Source organism: Camelina sativa, chromosome 15 (genome assembly GCF_030686135.1).
Source record: "Camelina sativa cultivar CO46 ecotype springtype chromosome 15, ASM3068613v1".
NCBI lineage: Eukaryota > Viridiplantae > Streptophyta > Magnoliopsida > Brassicales > Brassicaceae > Camelina > Camelina sativa.
In genome coordinates, this window is record NC_141894.1 from 10354117 (window position 1) to 10369857 (window position 15741).

Sequence of the window (15741 nt, forward strand, 5' to 3'; positions counted from 1 at the left end):
CACTACTTACCCACAAAGGCACAAAGTGCCTTTTCTTATAATTATGCAAAGATTTCTAATCCTCGCGAAATGTTAAATATACAAAAAAACAAAAAATTGGAAAGTTTTTCTTTACTAAACTAGTCTAATGGAAACTTCCATATATGAAAGCATGTTTTGCACAACCTTTCCATATCACAACAACCACATAAAAAAAAAAAAAGTAACGATTGTTTCCACTTTACAAAATCTCTTAACATTTCCGAGGCCAGTAACTCCACTGGTGTTGTATGGCATCTTTTAAAAGAAGTGCATGCACTTCATGGTTTCTGGTTCGTAGTCGTATTACTTTCAAATTTGTAGACATTAACACTTAACAGCCCAGCATCAAAGTTTTTTTTGTAGCTAGTACACGGTAGGTTCCTTTGTTTCGACTTTGAAATTGGTGCATATAATTACAAAACATATCATTAGCCTTGCTTAGCTTATGGTTACGACTACTTAGAATTATATTTTGTTTGTTATCTTTATTCTCTTGGCGTGCTCGATCACCTACATAAAGTTACCCTAGTATATAACTAACAACACACAAAAAGTCAGAGGATATTGTTTTATTTTGAGAAATTAGAATTTGAATGGGAGAAAGAAGAAATTTAATACAAGTGGGGAAGAAAATGAAATGAGTCTGAAGTTAATCTGCATCATTTTGTATCATAATAGCAATGTTCAAGAAAGCGGTCTAGGCGGCCGTCTAGGCGCCGTCTAGGTGCTAGGCGCTCAGTAGACGTCTAGATGACCGCTTGAACCGCTTAAAATTACATTAATATAATTTTAATATTTATTTTTGATTTTTAAAAACATATATTTAAATTATTAAGTTTTATATTTGTATACGTAATTATAAATGTTTATATGTTATTAATATAACTTAAATAAATGTATTATTCTTACTTTAGTTTATAATTTATATATTTTTTTTATTTTTTTAACATATATTTGTACATATTTTTATATATATAATGTTTTATGTTTTATATAATTTTAGCGCTTTCTTGAACACTGCATAATAGTTGTCAAGTTAAAATCGTCTTATATAATATTAAAATCTTCAGTATACTTAAAATGAAATAATATATAAGAGAACACTAGTTGCATCTCCATTGAGAGAATATAATTTTGAGACTCTTATAATTTGAAAATATTAAATTGTGTATTTTTTTAGATTAAGAACTTTTAGAAGTTTGATTAATTTATTCTTCTCCAATGGTAAAACTCTTGTTGAGTTCTTATTTTTGAAAAATAACTGTTATGCTTTGAGAAAACAGAGGAAGCTTGTAGAAATAGATAGTTTAGAAGTTGTGTCATTAGACCCGAGTTGCGAGCCAACCTTGTAAGTCTTGCTCGTAGTGTCGATCACCCAATTTTTGGATTGCCAATAGCTGGTTACGAATCTGTCTATCCATACAGCGAGTGAGGTTGATAGCAGAGCACGGGGTTCACCATGCCGCCCAGAGTTCCGTTCCCGCCATATCGAGTGGACGGAGAGTTGAAAGACATATCTGGTCAGGAAACTTTGTATGCGATCATGCTGAGTTTCTGAGAGGTACTCCAAAATTGTAGGCCATGAAGTGGAGAGCCTTGCCTTGAAGACATCTCTCGCTATTGACGTCCAGATTTCTGCAGAGCATAGGGACAAACAAAAAACAAGTGATCACGAGTCTCTACAGGGCAGCAGCAGAACACACATGTCACCGTTGGTCCAAGCAAGCATGCGGTCTCCAGTAGTAAGACGATTTTGAACTGCAAGCCGAGTACAAAAAATATGACCAATGTTAGAGTTAATACGATGAAAATAGAGTTATGCATACTAAATAGGGAATGATGTGGTCAAAGAAAGCAGATGTTCACACCATAGAAATTGACAGCCATACAGGTACATATAAAATCATCACTATAGCCATACAGGTACATATAAAACCAATCATAGAAATTGACATTGTTCATCAACCAAGCAACAAAATTGAGCTGAAACAATTTTGTAAACCTACCACACTCTCTTCCTTCACCAAGATTGGTTCTTGATTACACATACTTTAAACAAGGGCTTGGTACAATTCGCAGGAAAGCTCCCAAATTCAGGTTCAAAACACACTAACTAAAAGTTTCAAGAACTACCCATAACTTCAAAAACCCAAAAGCGTAATCTCACACATAAATCACAATCTGGGTATGTCGAAAAATCAAAACTTGATAGATCAAGCACACACCCAAATTGACCTTACTAAAATTGATCAAGCACACACCCAAATTGATCAAGCACACACCCAGATTGATCAAGAATCAAAAGATGAAACAAGGAAGGAGAACGAGACTGACCTGACATAGAATTGGTTTGTATAAGAAACGACGAATTAAAAGATATTATATTTTTTTTTTTTTCTAACCCAATTGAGATATTTTTTATGTTCGTCTACTTCGGGATTGATCGGTTCAGAGAAGAAAATCTGTGAAGTACACAAATGAAGCTTTTGTGGTGAAACAGAGATTTTCTTGAAAGAGAGAGAAAGAAAGAAGAAGAAGCAAAATAATTGTTTTATATCAAAAATAAAACCAATCATATCTCTACACGCAACTCTTCCAACAAGAGTTGGTGTTAAAACTTACTAAATAAGAGGCAACTCTTATGTTTTTATTAATTTTGATTTATTTTTTATCCAAAAAAAATAAGAATTCTTGCTAAATCCTTCCAATGGACTTGCTCTAAGAAAACAGAAACATAATTAATTAATAGTCGACTAGTCTTGGTTCTAGGAAAAGAGATATACTATCACTGTAAAATAAGCTATAAATTCATTATAGTACGTCATCATTAGTTAGACCTTAACTGCTGCATAGTTTTGCTTCCTCTACTTCTCTTTGTTTTTGCCCAATTCCTCTTCCTCTTCTTCTATTTCTCTCTCCTTTTGGGTCCTGCAGTTTGGTTAATTTGCACTAACCTTGGAACGTAAGAGCTAGAACACACAAGTGGGCTATTATGTGCTTTAACTTCTCCAAGATCCACTTTTTTAAAGTAACTATCTTCTCCAATGATGTAAGCTTTTTGGTAGTCTTTGGGTACGTCGCTGTCTGAACTAAAGACCACCACGAGTTTCTTCTCTTCGTCAACGAAGAAACTGTCGAAATCTTCATCAAACAAAAAATCAAGCCCAAAGATTGGCTCACAATCAACTTTTAAAAAGGGGATCCACGACACCGCATTGGGCTCTATCTTAGTAGTGATCCAAATCTCTATTATAGACAATACATCACAGTGATGATATAACGCAGCGAGTTTATCTTCTTTGACACAAGATACAGCACCCCTATCTCCAAAACCAGAATCATCATAATCAGGCTGAAACGGTAGATCAAGAAACTTTCCAAATCTCTCTTCTGTAAAATCATAACAGATTAAGAATTCATGGGTTTCACCTTCTGTCCAAAAGTAAGTATTTCCATGTACTGATACACCCTGCCGATAATAGATTATATTCCAGTTGGGAATGACAGTAAAAGTCCTCCATGAGTTAGACTTAACATCGTAAATTTTCGTAGTAGCCCTGGTTATTATTGAAAAACCTCAATATCTTGTGGTTCTTGTTCTTGTCATATCCAAGGGCATACGTGGATTTTAGTACCTCAATATCTTGTGGTTCTTGGTCTGGTTCTGTTTCTGTTTTGAGTTGGATCCACTTGGTTTGCCCCAGGTACGGGTTCTAAATCACGAGCCTTGAGTTATCCATGGTGACACATAATAATAAACCGTCGAACTGATAGACATTTAAAATCTTGACATGATTAAGAAAATTACCTATCTCCTTTATAGATGGATCCACGAATTCTTCATCATCTTTCTTGGGGATTCCTTGGAGATCGAACCTCATTGAACAAAGCCTATGATCCAACATCGTGAACCCCAGAAACTGCGGTTTTGGTTCTCCTATACATAGAATCCGATCTTTGAAGAAACTGTTCCATCCTTTGCAAGTGGCTCTCACAGCTCCAAGAGAAGTTATCGGAACCTTGGACAATATCTCTTCTACCAAATCCTGCGAAAGATCACTCATCGACGTCATTTTTCTCAAATAAGAAAACTAGGGTTTCTAAATTTCACGTTTGCCCACTATATTACGTAACACTTCTTGCCCAATTTTTTTCTTTTTTTATAACCTAGATAGATATTTTATTCTAAGCCTCAAAAGTGTTAAATATAAAAAAAAAAAAAAAAAAACTATATATGGGTAATATATACATAGTCTTCAGTTACGGAAAGCATTAATTCTTTCGATCTAAAATGTTCTCTGTACAAAACATCTTAACACTTCAAGATCTCTGGTTCAAGCTAAAAGAACTAAAGAAGTGCACTTCAAGATTCATTATCATCAACTATTGCTTTTGGGTAACACAAAAGCTCGATTGCTCCTTCGATTGAGCTCAGATCCCTCATGTGAGTACTGGGTCATAACAGATAAAAGGAGAAGAACGAGAAGGTGAAAAATAATGAACAAATGAGAAGAACTTTAAGATGTTTTTGTATTACTTTTTCTCCTTCGCGTCTAACAAAGGTGTGCTCATACAACTTTTATAGTATTAATTAATGGAACTCCTAAATTGTTTATCATTTTTCCTTTAGCTACATGCTTGATGCTTGATGAGATCCCGCTCATCAAGGGTGACATCTGATTGTTTCTGAGCAGTGAGAAGATGGGAACGATAAATATGTTTATGTTTCTGCCACCTAAGTATCATCTGCTATTTGAAATTGGAAGATGAAGAAGGATCGACATTGCTTGTTCGTTTGGCTGCCGCAGGTACCTGCGGCTACGGCAGACGCAGGTATAGTTGTTCGTTTACTTGCCGCAGGTATCTGCGTCATGACGCTGCGGTAAACACTGTGACCTGCGTCTAATATTTTTAAACGTTGTTTCAATTCAGTGGTTAAAAACATAAACGCAACCGCTGCCGCTGCCGCAGCCGCAGCCGCCAGCGTCAACCAAACGAACAAGCCCATTGCTGCATATAATTAAGAACAGATCATGGCATTTGCTTAGCTTATGTTGATATTAATTTGACGTTTTGTTTTAGTTGTAGGAGTGACTTTTTTACTGATTTTTTATTCTTTTGACCCGCACCTACACAAAGTTACCAAAACGTACAAACACAAAAAAAGCGAGAGGATATTGTTTTGTTCCGAAATTTGTTATAATTGGTATGATTAATGAAGAATTTGATTTTAATTGGTGGAGAAGACCTTTTTTATTCATGCCTGAATAAAATGAAAGAAGTCTAAAGTTAAAGCGAGAGGATATGCTTGATCTTCAATCTTATTTATGGAATACTTTTTTTTAATTGGTGGATACTTTTTTTTTTACTAAATGGAATCAGGGAACACAATTTGTTTCAAATTGTCTTAATAAAGTTTCTAACCATCTGATTGACTAGTCTTGTTCAAAGAACAATGCAAAAGAAAAGACAAAAAAAATCGAACGAAAGGATGCGCTCATACAACTTTTCTAGTACTATTGAACTCCTAAATTGTTTGTCATTTTTCCTTTAGCTACATGCTTGATGAGGTCCCGCTCATCAAGGGTGACATTTGATTGTTTCTGAGCAGAGGGAATTCAGACTTCCACACAGTGGGGGAGACATTAATCACACAGAAAGTAGATGCCACAATGAATGAAGCTCTTATTGTTGTGCCCACAGACAAAGAGATCAGAGAGACAGTATTCTCCATCAATTCAAGAAAGGCCCCAGCCCCGGATGGATTTAATTCCAAATTTTATCAAGCCTATTGGCATACCATTGCGGAGGATGTAACTCAGAAAATTTGTTCTTTCTTTGAATTAGGAGAACTGAACACACGACATAATGAGACTCACATGAGACTTGTTCCTAAAATCACTGCCCCAAGAAGAGTAGGAGACTATCGACCAATCGCACTTTGTAGTGTTCACTACTAAATCATCGCCAAGATGCTAACAAAGAGACTCCAGCCATTCCTCTCATCCCTCATCTCGCTACATCAATCTGCTTTCGTTCCCAAGCAAGCAATATCGGATAACGTGTTAATCATGCATGAAGTTTTACACTTCCTCCGTACATCAAAAGCAACAAAATATTGCTATATGGACATCAAAACTGATATGAGGAAGGCGTACAACCGCATAGAATGGGGCTTTTTCCGAGAAGTTCTTGAAGGGTATAGAGACACAAAACACACTGATTTACATTTAGAACACGCCAAGCCAATGCTTTTCTCTTCAATCTTATTAACAAAATTTATCTCTTACAATGATACAATTTTGTCTTCGGCCCTTACTCAACCTATTCTACCCAATAGGATTGATCCCGACTAAGAATGAATCTGAGACTCTCTCTTTTCTATCTAACACAACACCCTGTGTAGATCTAAGAGAGTAAAACCGACCCTCTCTCTTTTCTATCTAAACTCTCACCTGTATAGATCTAAGAGAAAGAAAAACAATTCTCTGTGCACTTAATCACCTTCCTGATTAACGTCACAGAGAACTGGGAACACACCTTCTAAGCCTTATCTTTGTGGCTTCGAAGTTTACAACTGTATCAATATTCTAGAGTGCTCAAGTTAGCTCGTGGCCTACTCCTAGAATATATATACACGACTTGAGAAACCCTGGAAGGCAAATCTCCAAGTATCACGGGATAAGGAAACTGCTTGTTTCTCAGCCTTATCCTTTCCTTAACTGTTGCGGAGAATATTCTTCATATCTCCAAGCAAACGGAAACTGCTTGCTGCTCAAGCTTATCCTTTCCTTATTTATCGCAGAGAATATTTTCCATATCTCCAAGTACAATCTTGTCTCTATATTCAATGCCAAATCACCAGCCTTCCTTGAACATCATCACATCCACTCACGTCTTGTCACGTCAGCTCACACATCCATGTCAGCAACTCAAGCGTCTGTGATCTGATGCAGCTTCCTGATTGGCACAACACTTTGTTCGGCACAACGACTTGTTCCTCACAGCGAGTTGTTCCAGAATCTGCATTTAAAATCTCCCCCTTTTTGACTGAGTTTGATACTCAAGCATCTCTCTGGTTCAACCTGAAAAGACACTCCAACAAACACAAGCCCAAAACAGAACAAGCAACAACCAGACAAACCAACAATCATTATCTAGCAAAACCAAACAACAGCTTTGTTCACACAGAACTATGATTAAGACCCTAACAATCAGAACCCCAGCGGACTGCAGCGGAAACCAAGGTCTTAATAGCTCTCTAGTCAGACTTATTCAATTGGCATATTCTTAATCATTAACAACCTAAGATCAACCACTTAGTCAATTAAGTCTCTCCCATAAACAATGATTCTCTCCCTAAACCAAGTAGCTACAAGACTTCTCCCCCATAAGTACAGAACTCCTTATCATTAGGCGTTGAACAAAAACCAGAACTAGAATCATTCTCCCCAGGCTTGAGTGATCAACTAAGTCAAAAACAGACATATGTATCACAATAGTATACTGAGTTATGGGAATCACTTACATACTAACAGTGCTTCGCATCCTTAAGCACTCTGATGATTAGTCTCGACACCTATTGGAACAGCTTCATGTTTGTAGGCATTTTGACTCTCCTTGCAACCACAACTGGATGTTGGGCAATAGGACGTTGATAGTCGAGAATTCGAACAGCAAGTAGCACTTTGATTAAATCACAGTAAAGAGGTGACCATACACAAGCTTTACCAGAAAAAACAGTCTCTTGTGTATTATTTCAAACCTCTGCTACACTGTAGATCTCCTTCATCCTTGCATTCAAATCAGCTTCTTTGATCGATTATACACAGAACCGTGTTGCCTTTATAAACAGATGAGCAAGGCATGTTCTACTTTCCGAATCTGTCATAAGCGAGACTTCATAAAATCCATGTTCTTTGAAGAGAACATTCACTGTCTTGATCAAACCCCTTGGCAGTTGACAGATTAGTGCAAGAATCTCATACACCTTCTCTTAAGCAAGTCTTCAACACAAACACATTCCTGAGAAACTCAATAGTTGCATTGAGCATCATTTAGAGAAAACACAGTCGTCTGTTCTTTAACTCAACATTGTCCAAACATGCATGTACGATGATGACCAGAGCATCACATCTCTGTTGTTCCTGTAGATACCTAAACCAAAAATCTCATTACAATCTGCTGCCACTGCAGATTATCAGGAATGAGTTGATCTCTTGTCATCCATCTATAGGCTTCAAGAAACTGAAGCATCCACACACTTCTTCATAATCTTCCTTAACCGCAAGATGACATCTTCTCTAGATTCACTTGTAGAAGATAAAACAGACCCTTGCTTTGGACAGAGCCGTGCCTAGAGGTTTAGAGGCCATAGGCAAAAAGAAAAAAAAGTTTCATATTTGAAATCATTTATAAAAATATAACATTTTTACTACTTTATAGTAATTTTATAACCAAAGGTATAAAATCATCTTTCATAAAAAGTTCAAAAAGAGAAGTGGACATAGTATTGTGTCACTATCAACAACAAAAAATCGTTTTGGTAATTATATGAATTTTAAATAAACTGTGGTGAAAAAATGTAATATCTAATTAATACTATAAGAAAATATTAATATGCAGAGATCCTAACTTGTCCGTGTATTTAGAGATCCTATATATTGCAGTACTAGATTAGGACCCGCGGTACACCGCGGGGTAAAATTATTTATAGCTAAAATATTTAAATTATAAGTTGTATATGTTAGTTAAATATGTTATAATTATATAATAATCATTAAATAATCCATATAATACCGCAATATAATTTCTTTTTTACATAATATTTATTTAATCAATTTAATTAGATATGTTTATTCTCTAATACCGACAGTATTAATAAAATAATGAAATGATGTTTTACCCCTGTAACACCAAATTAATGATATATTTTAATCTATATAAATATCGATAAAACCCGTCCCGCTATATAACCCGTCCCGAGATATTTTAACTCACACTATATCATCTTAATTTTTAATATTTATTTTGTATCTACGGTATAATATTTATTATATTTAACTTTTTAAAAGTTTAAATATTTTCATATTTAACCTTTTAAAAATCTTTAAAATAAAGAAACGGAATAAACCAAAATAAAGGTTTTTTAAGTTTGAATGCCTGATAAATTAAGCTTTCTACTCATTTGTATTCGGAATCATTTTGGTCTCTTTTATAGTATGACTTTGAACCATTGCCCTATTATTTTAGACGATGTGGGATATTATACCCGTATTTTTTTATTCATCTATTGAGTAATATATGTCCGTTTTCAAAATTTTGTATTAGATCATATACAAGAAAAAAACATAATTTTTATTAACTAAAATATATTATAGAATAGTTCAAGATAATTTAAATATAAATTCAAATAGAAAATGAAAGGGAATCATATATTTATGTTTGAATGAGATAGAAATATTTCCTTATTTTTTAAAATCTAACCTATAATTAGTTTTGAAGTTTTGGTAACTAATATTAAAGTCAATGCATTAAATGTAAAAACTTTCTAAAAAGTATTTTTGAGCAAAAACTGCTGCAAAAATACTAGTATAGATTGCTCTATATTCACTATATTTCCTTATTACTAATAGAAATTTCCATAACCTTACTTTAATACATGCATGAAAAACATTATTGACAAAAATATGGCTTCTTAAACTTTCTCTACAAATTAAAGGCTGGAGGCGAGTGTTTCTTTTTCCACCATGTAGGCACGGCTCTGGCTCTGGACGTAGTGACCCATGGTGAAACAGAATTTTGGAGAATATATATCGGTGATACAGACGATAATGCACACGTCAAACAGCTTGTGGGACATAGACACTTGCCTCATAGCACAAACCATCTTCTGGTAACAGTCCCTTGCATCAAATACTTTGATCAAAGATGGAACTCAAATGAACGACCACCTGTTGTACTGACATGATAACAACTTGCGAGCACAATCTTCTGTCTAGGAACACTAATCAGCCTCTGGAAGAGGTAGTTCCATTCCTTCGTATCATGAAACTGACACTATACTCATTGTATCGATACAAACTGAGTATCAGTCTTTCGAATCATCCTCAGACGCATGATGACTCAACAACAATCCTCTGAAGCTCTTTCACAACTTGAACCAGGTTGCAGTAACAGCTACTTCCAACCCTTCAGTACTCATGGGACACTTATTTTCACCTAAATAATTAGAAGAACATGCAGCTCTTTGATCTTACTTCCATGATCAATCCATCACTCAAGATGTTAGACCCTTGATCCATTGCTGCTCTCTGGAGTTTACCTCTTAGAGAGTCATGATCATTCCTATGAGCTGAAACAAGTGAGCTTAAACCTGAAACACTTAACACACACATCAGTGCACACTTGTTGAAAACATACAAACATTTCTCATCAACAATATTTACAATCAACCTCGTGTCTCAACAATCAATCATATGAATTTATGAATTTAACTACAAAACATTGATTCTAACAACACATTGTTTTCTTTTCAGCCTTCTATACACAATCTCAGACATCCAAACATTGTTAATCATAGGAAGTGAGGGAACCAGAAAAGCAATAGACCATCAAGAGTACTTTTATATTAATTTTTTTACTTCTTAAAGTAAGAGGCTTTCATACCTTGAGATCTGTTCTGTGATGTGTGCCAACCACTTGTTCAGGACTTCACCAGAAACTACCACAACCTTTTGTGAATCTTCAAAGAACAGCTCTATGATCAGTGGCTAGTCTTTAGCTCTGGCATGCCTTTGATTTTCATGGTTCACCATCAACGTGAAGTAGGCAGCTGGAATTTCCTTTGGAGAGTGCATTGACAGGAGTGTATCAAGTCATATATATATATATATATATTTTTTACTTTTCATGATACACTACCTTAGAGCTTAGATCCAACAGGCATGAATGATCCTCTGCTGAACCTCCTGATCTCTATCAGCGATATCACTTGACTTTTCAACCGCGGATATTTGTGCATTCTCTTGTTATTATTCTTCAGGGCTCTGTTGCAGACGTACCAGCCACATTACTCTGTTTTTTTTTTAAATTACAAAAACTGGTACTTCTTTCATAATAGAATGCATAATAATGCCACTCCTCAGCTCTTTGACCTCCTCCTTCATGACAACGTTTTACGAGATCCCCCATATGAATTGGCATGACAGGCAGCTGTTTTCCACTGACTCTTCGTTTAGACAAAGTGTTGCTCTTTTATACATCCTAGGAATTCCATGGCCTATTCTGATGCAAGTCCCTATATCTGATCAACACAACTCACAGAACATATTAGATCCCACAAACACCAATGACTTTTCTTGGAATCATGTGTTGATCCAAGTCCAATGGTTTTGTAAACAAATCAGCAATTCGCAAATTAATACTCTGATGTTCTATTACTTATCAGTTTCTCCACAACTAATGTATGAATAAACTAATATTCAGGATCCTATACTTGTAATTTTAGTATGTGACACATGATCTACAACAATATTAACAAACAAACGATTATCACACAACATTGATGCAAGGTCTAAGAATATACCGTACGCTGTTCTCAATTGTTTGATTCTCATTAGGTGATGAAAACAGGTTCCCAAGGCATTAAGCTCATATTTAAAAATTGAACGAGGTACCTTGACAAGCTTCTGAGCGTAGCAGAAGATCAGATTTGTTCTCAGAAGGCAACAGCCACCAGTTCCTTCACGATGATTCAGAGAGCAAGATCTCTTCAAGTTTCTGCTAGCTCCTTTCGTCAACACCAACCCTATGTTGGGTGTGCCTTTAAAATGCTTGACAATCCTTTTAGCAGTCGCATGTGTGATACTTTACGATCATGGATGTGGCTTCATCTCCACTTCTCTGTAACTCATATGCACTGATCAAACCTTTGGCATACTTGTATTAGTATACAAATACTTCATCATCTCGTGTTGAAGTGAATGTGTTGTGTCTAGTGAACTCTCCTTAGAGCTTTGTAAGACCAATCGTGCCTTGTGCTCTACAACTTTTCCAACTTGTCTAACTTTTGTTCTCCACAATCGTCATCCACAGACCACAAAGTTCCTTCAGCACAATGAATTCATCAGCCAAGCACTGACCTGCAATAACATCTATAGACCTAGTAGCCACCTCTGTAGCTTCGCCCATGTTTCAACTTAACTCCATTTGCAAAGCCCTGACATGCAACGCCACTAACTACATCCGAACAACTCTGTGTAATAGCAGCAGAAACAACAACTCTGCCCTCCTGAATCCTTTCAGCAGCTTCTCGATGGAAGTGATTCTCACAGTTTTCTGAATGCTACAGCTTACACTTGACAACAGCTAGTTAATACACTCCTTCTCAGATCATGTCTCTAGACATCATAGAACACTGCTGATTGAACTCTTTTGTTTGTGGATTGGACGACTTCGATATATAACAGCTATTATCAGAGCGCTGACCTTGGACTCAAATATTGTCGCGCTCATCAACCACCTCGAGATGCACATTTGCCTTTGATTGTACCTACAACTTCATCCCCAAAAGTGACCTTGTCAGCTGAGCCTTCTTCAAAGTTGTATAGCCTTCCATGATTCACAGTCATGTACCTAGAATAACCATAGTTCTTCAATACAATAGTCTGTTGACCATCAACAGTACATAACAGTTCATGTCACGCTTCTTGATGTTTACTCGTCTGTATCTTCGAACATTTTGTGACTCTCCTTCAGATGCGTGAGTGGTATAGTACAATTGAGACACTTGAAACATGCAGCTCTGACTTGCATAATAACAACGACATGTTCTCTTGTTCAGAACTCCGACACTCCACATTCTTGTCTCAACTTTTGATCTCTTCTTTTCTTTCATCGATTTGAGGTGTAAACCATTGTTTATTGTGGTACTTGAAGATCCACTATAACAATACATATCATTCTTCTTAATGAAGACTTGATTGCCTCTTCTTCTAACATTGTGGAACTTCTTCTCGCTTAATAGTTGACTTACACGATTCTTAAATCTGTAGCAATCAACCTTAATATGACCAATCACACCACAATACCAACAACAACACAGTTTCCCTCTCAGGTTGTTCACAGCAATCATTTGTTTAGTCTTCTGCAGGTTGAAGTCAGACGCTCGTTTGACAGCACCACCTCTGTTTTGCAGCACTATTGACCCATTCACTGCACTTGTGTCACGACTTGAGTTTCTTCCATGGTTCTTCATACCATAGTTTGCAATCATAGTAGCCTTGTGAGTTACCAGCCGCTTGTCCAGATCTTTTGCTCCTTTACTCAACCTCTTGTTAATCTTTAGCTGATCCTCAAGACGTTGTCTCAACAGGGAGTAATAACTTTCTCCTCAGACAACAATTTCTCAAGAGTGAAGACTCTATAGAGCAGCTTTTTCTTCTCAGACACCAGATTATAATTCTCCTTCTTCTGCAGAATCAGATCTTTAGACAGAGCGATGACTTGTTTCTCAACAGATAAGCCAGCCACATCATCCTTAGGCTTCAAAACAGACTTCTGATTCATATCATCTTCTTTGGCTGAATCAATATCACTCCATGTCAAACAAGATTTCGTATGAACACAGCCTTGACAGTTGTAACACTTCAACATGCTTCTTCTTTTAAGTCTAGAACATTCTGATTGGAAGTGTCTATAACCTTGATATTCAGGACTCTGAGATTCTTTCTCTGCATCAGATCTAGATGATGAAGATTGATGCTGACGTTGTACACCCTTCAGACTTCTGAACTGCTTCTTAATCAGTACTCCCTCATTACCTTGAACAGACGTCTAAGTTTCTACAGTCTTCAGAGTGAATGATTTCTCAGCCTTATGATCGTTCTTTCTCATCTGCAGTTCATATGTCTGAACTAATTTCACACACTGATCAACCTTCTATTCATCAGAACTTAAAGCACCTTTACCATCAGATTTGTGAGAAAGATATCCATGTGACAAGCTTCTGAGAAATTCCTTGACAAACCTCTTATCATTATATACCTTCTTCAGCACTATAACTTCCTGACACGGGGAGCTTAGTTGACTGTTGAAATGGCATGATGGTGATACATCAGATTTTTCCTTCTTCACCCTTCTGGTTTCCTCAAAGAAGGCTTCCAAAATATCCCAAGCTTCTTTCGCCGACATACACTCTTGTACCATTGCGAACAGATCCATCGGCAAGCAGCTGAAAATAGTAGATAACGCTTCAGCGTTCTGTTTTCCCTTTAACTTCTCCTCAACCGTCCACAACTTACATGGCTTTACTACAACTTCTCCTCTCATGTTCGTAAGTGTTGGAAGTGACCATCCATCTTCAACAGCGAACCAGACTTCCATATCACGACTCTGAATCATTTGTCTGATTTGTGCTTTCCAATCATCATAATGCTCAGCGTCAAGCATCAGCGGATTGTTCTCATCAACAAACTGTTGTGGATTCTCCATACCTCGTCTCAAGATCTCACCTGTTGAAAAGATAAACAATTCTTTTATCAGGCGTCTGCTCTGATACCAATTTAAAGGGTATAAAGACACACAACACACTGATTTACACTTGGAACGCGCCAAGCCAACGTGTTTCTCTTCAATCTTATTAACAAAATTTATCTCTTACAATGATACAATTTTGTCTTCGGCCCTTACTCAACCTATTCTACCCAATTGGATTGATCCCGACTAAGAATGAATCTGAGACTCTCTCTTTTCTATCTAACACAACACCCTGTGTAGATCTAAGAGAGTAAAACCGACCCTCTCTATTTTCTATCTAAACTCTCACCAGTATAGATCTAAGAGAAAGAAAAACAATTCTCTGTGCACTTAATCACCTTCCTGATTAACGTCACAGAGAACTGGGAACACACCTTCTAAGCCTTATCTTTGTGGCTTCGAAGTTTACAACTGTATCAATAGTCTAGAGTGCTCAAGTTGGCTCGTGGCCTACTCCTAGAATATATATACACGACTTGAGAAATCCTTGAAGGCAAATCTCCAAGTATCACGGGATAAGGAAACTGCTTGTTCTTCAGCCTTATCCTTTCCTTAACTGTTACGGAGAATATTCTTCATATCTCCAAGCAAACAGAAATTGCTTGCTGCTCAAGCTTATCCTTTCCTTATTTATCGCAGAGAATATTTTCCATAACTCCAAGACAATTTTGTCTCTATCTTCAATGCCAAATCAGCAGCCTTCCTTGACACATCATCACATCCACTCACGTCTTGCCACGTCAGCTCACACATCCATGTCAGCAACTCAAGCGTCTATGATCTGATGCAGCTTCCTGATTGGCACAACGCTCTGTTCGGCACAACGATTTGTTCCTCACAGCGAGTTGTTCTAGAATCTGCATTTACAGTTCTCAGAAAGCTTGGGTTTCATGAACGGTGGATCTCATGAGTTATGACATGTGTGACTACGGTTTCATATAAGTTTCTCATCAATGGGTCACCAAAAGGTCAAGTTTTTCCCACCAGAGGTCTTCACCAAGGCGATCCCATTTCCTCTTATTTGTTCATAAGTTTCACAGAAGTTCTCTCAGTATTATGCTCTAAAGCTCAACACAAAGGATCTCTCCCTGAAATTAAAGTGGCAATAACTAGTCCACCAATCAATAATCTCCTCTTCGCGGACGATATAATGCTCTTTTCTAACTCAAATCCAAAGTGTTG

General features: G+C 36.7%; 1 pseudogene across 1 annotated transcript; it reads right to left on the minus strand.

The window, feature by feature from the left end:
- Positions 1 to 1210: 1210 nt before the first annotated feature.
- Positions 1211 to 4094, minus strand: LOC104748346 (F-box protein At3g19880 pseudogene; annotated as a pseudogene). Its single transcript, XR_015582332.1, has 2 exons — positions 2356 to 4094; positions 1211 to 1779 (listed from the first exon to the last, which is right to left on the minus strand). The product of XR_015582332.1 is annotated as an F-box protein At3g19880 pseudogene (transcript).
- Positions 4095 to 15741: the final 11647 nt, after the last annotated feature.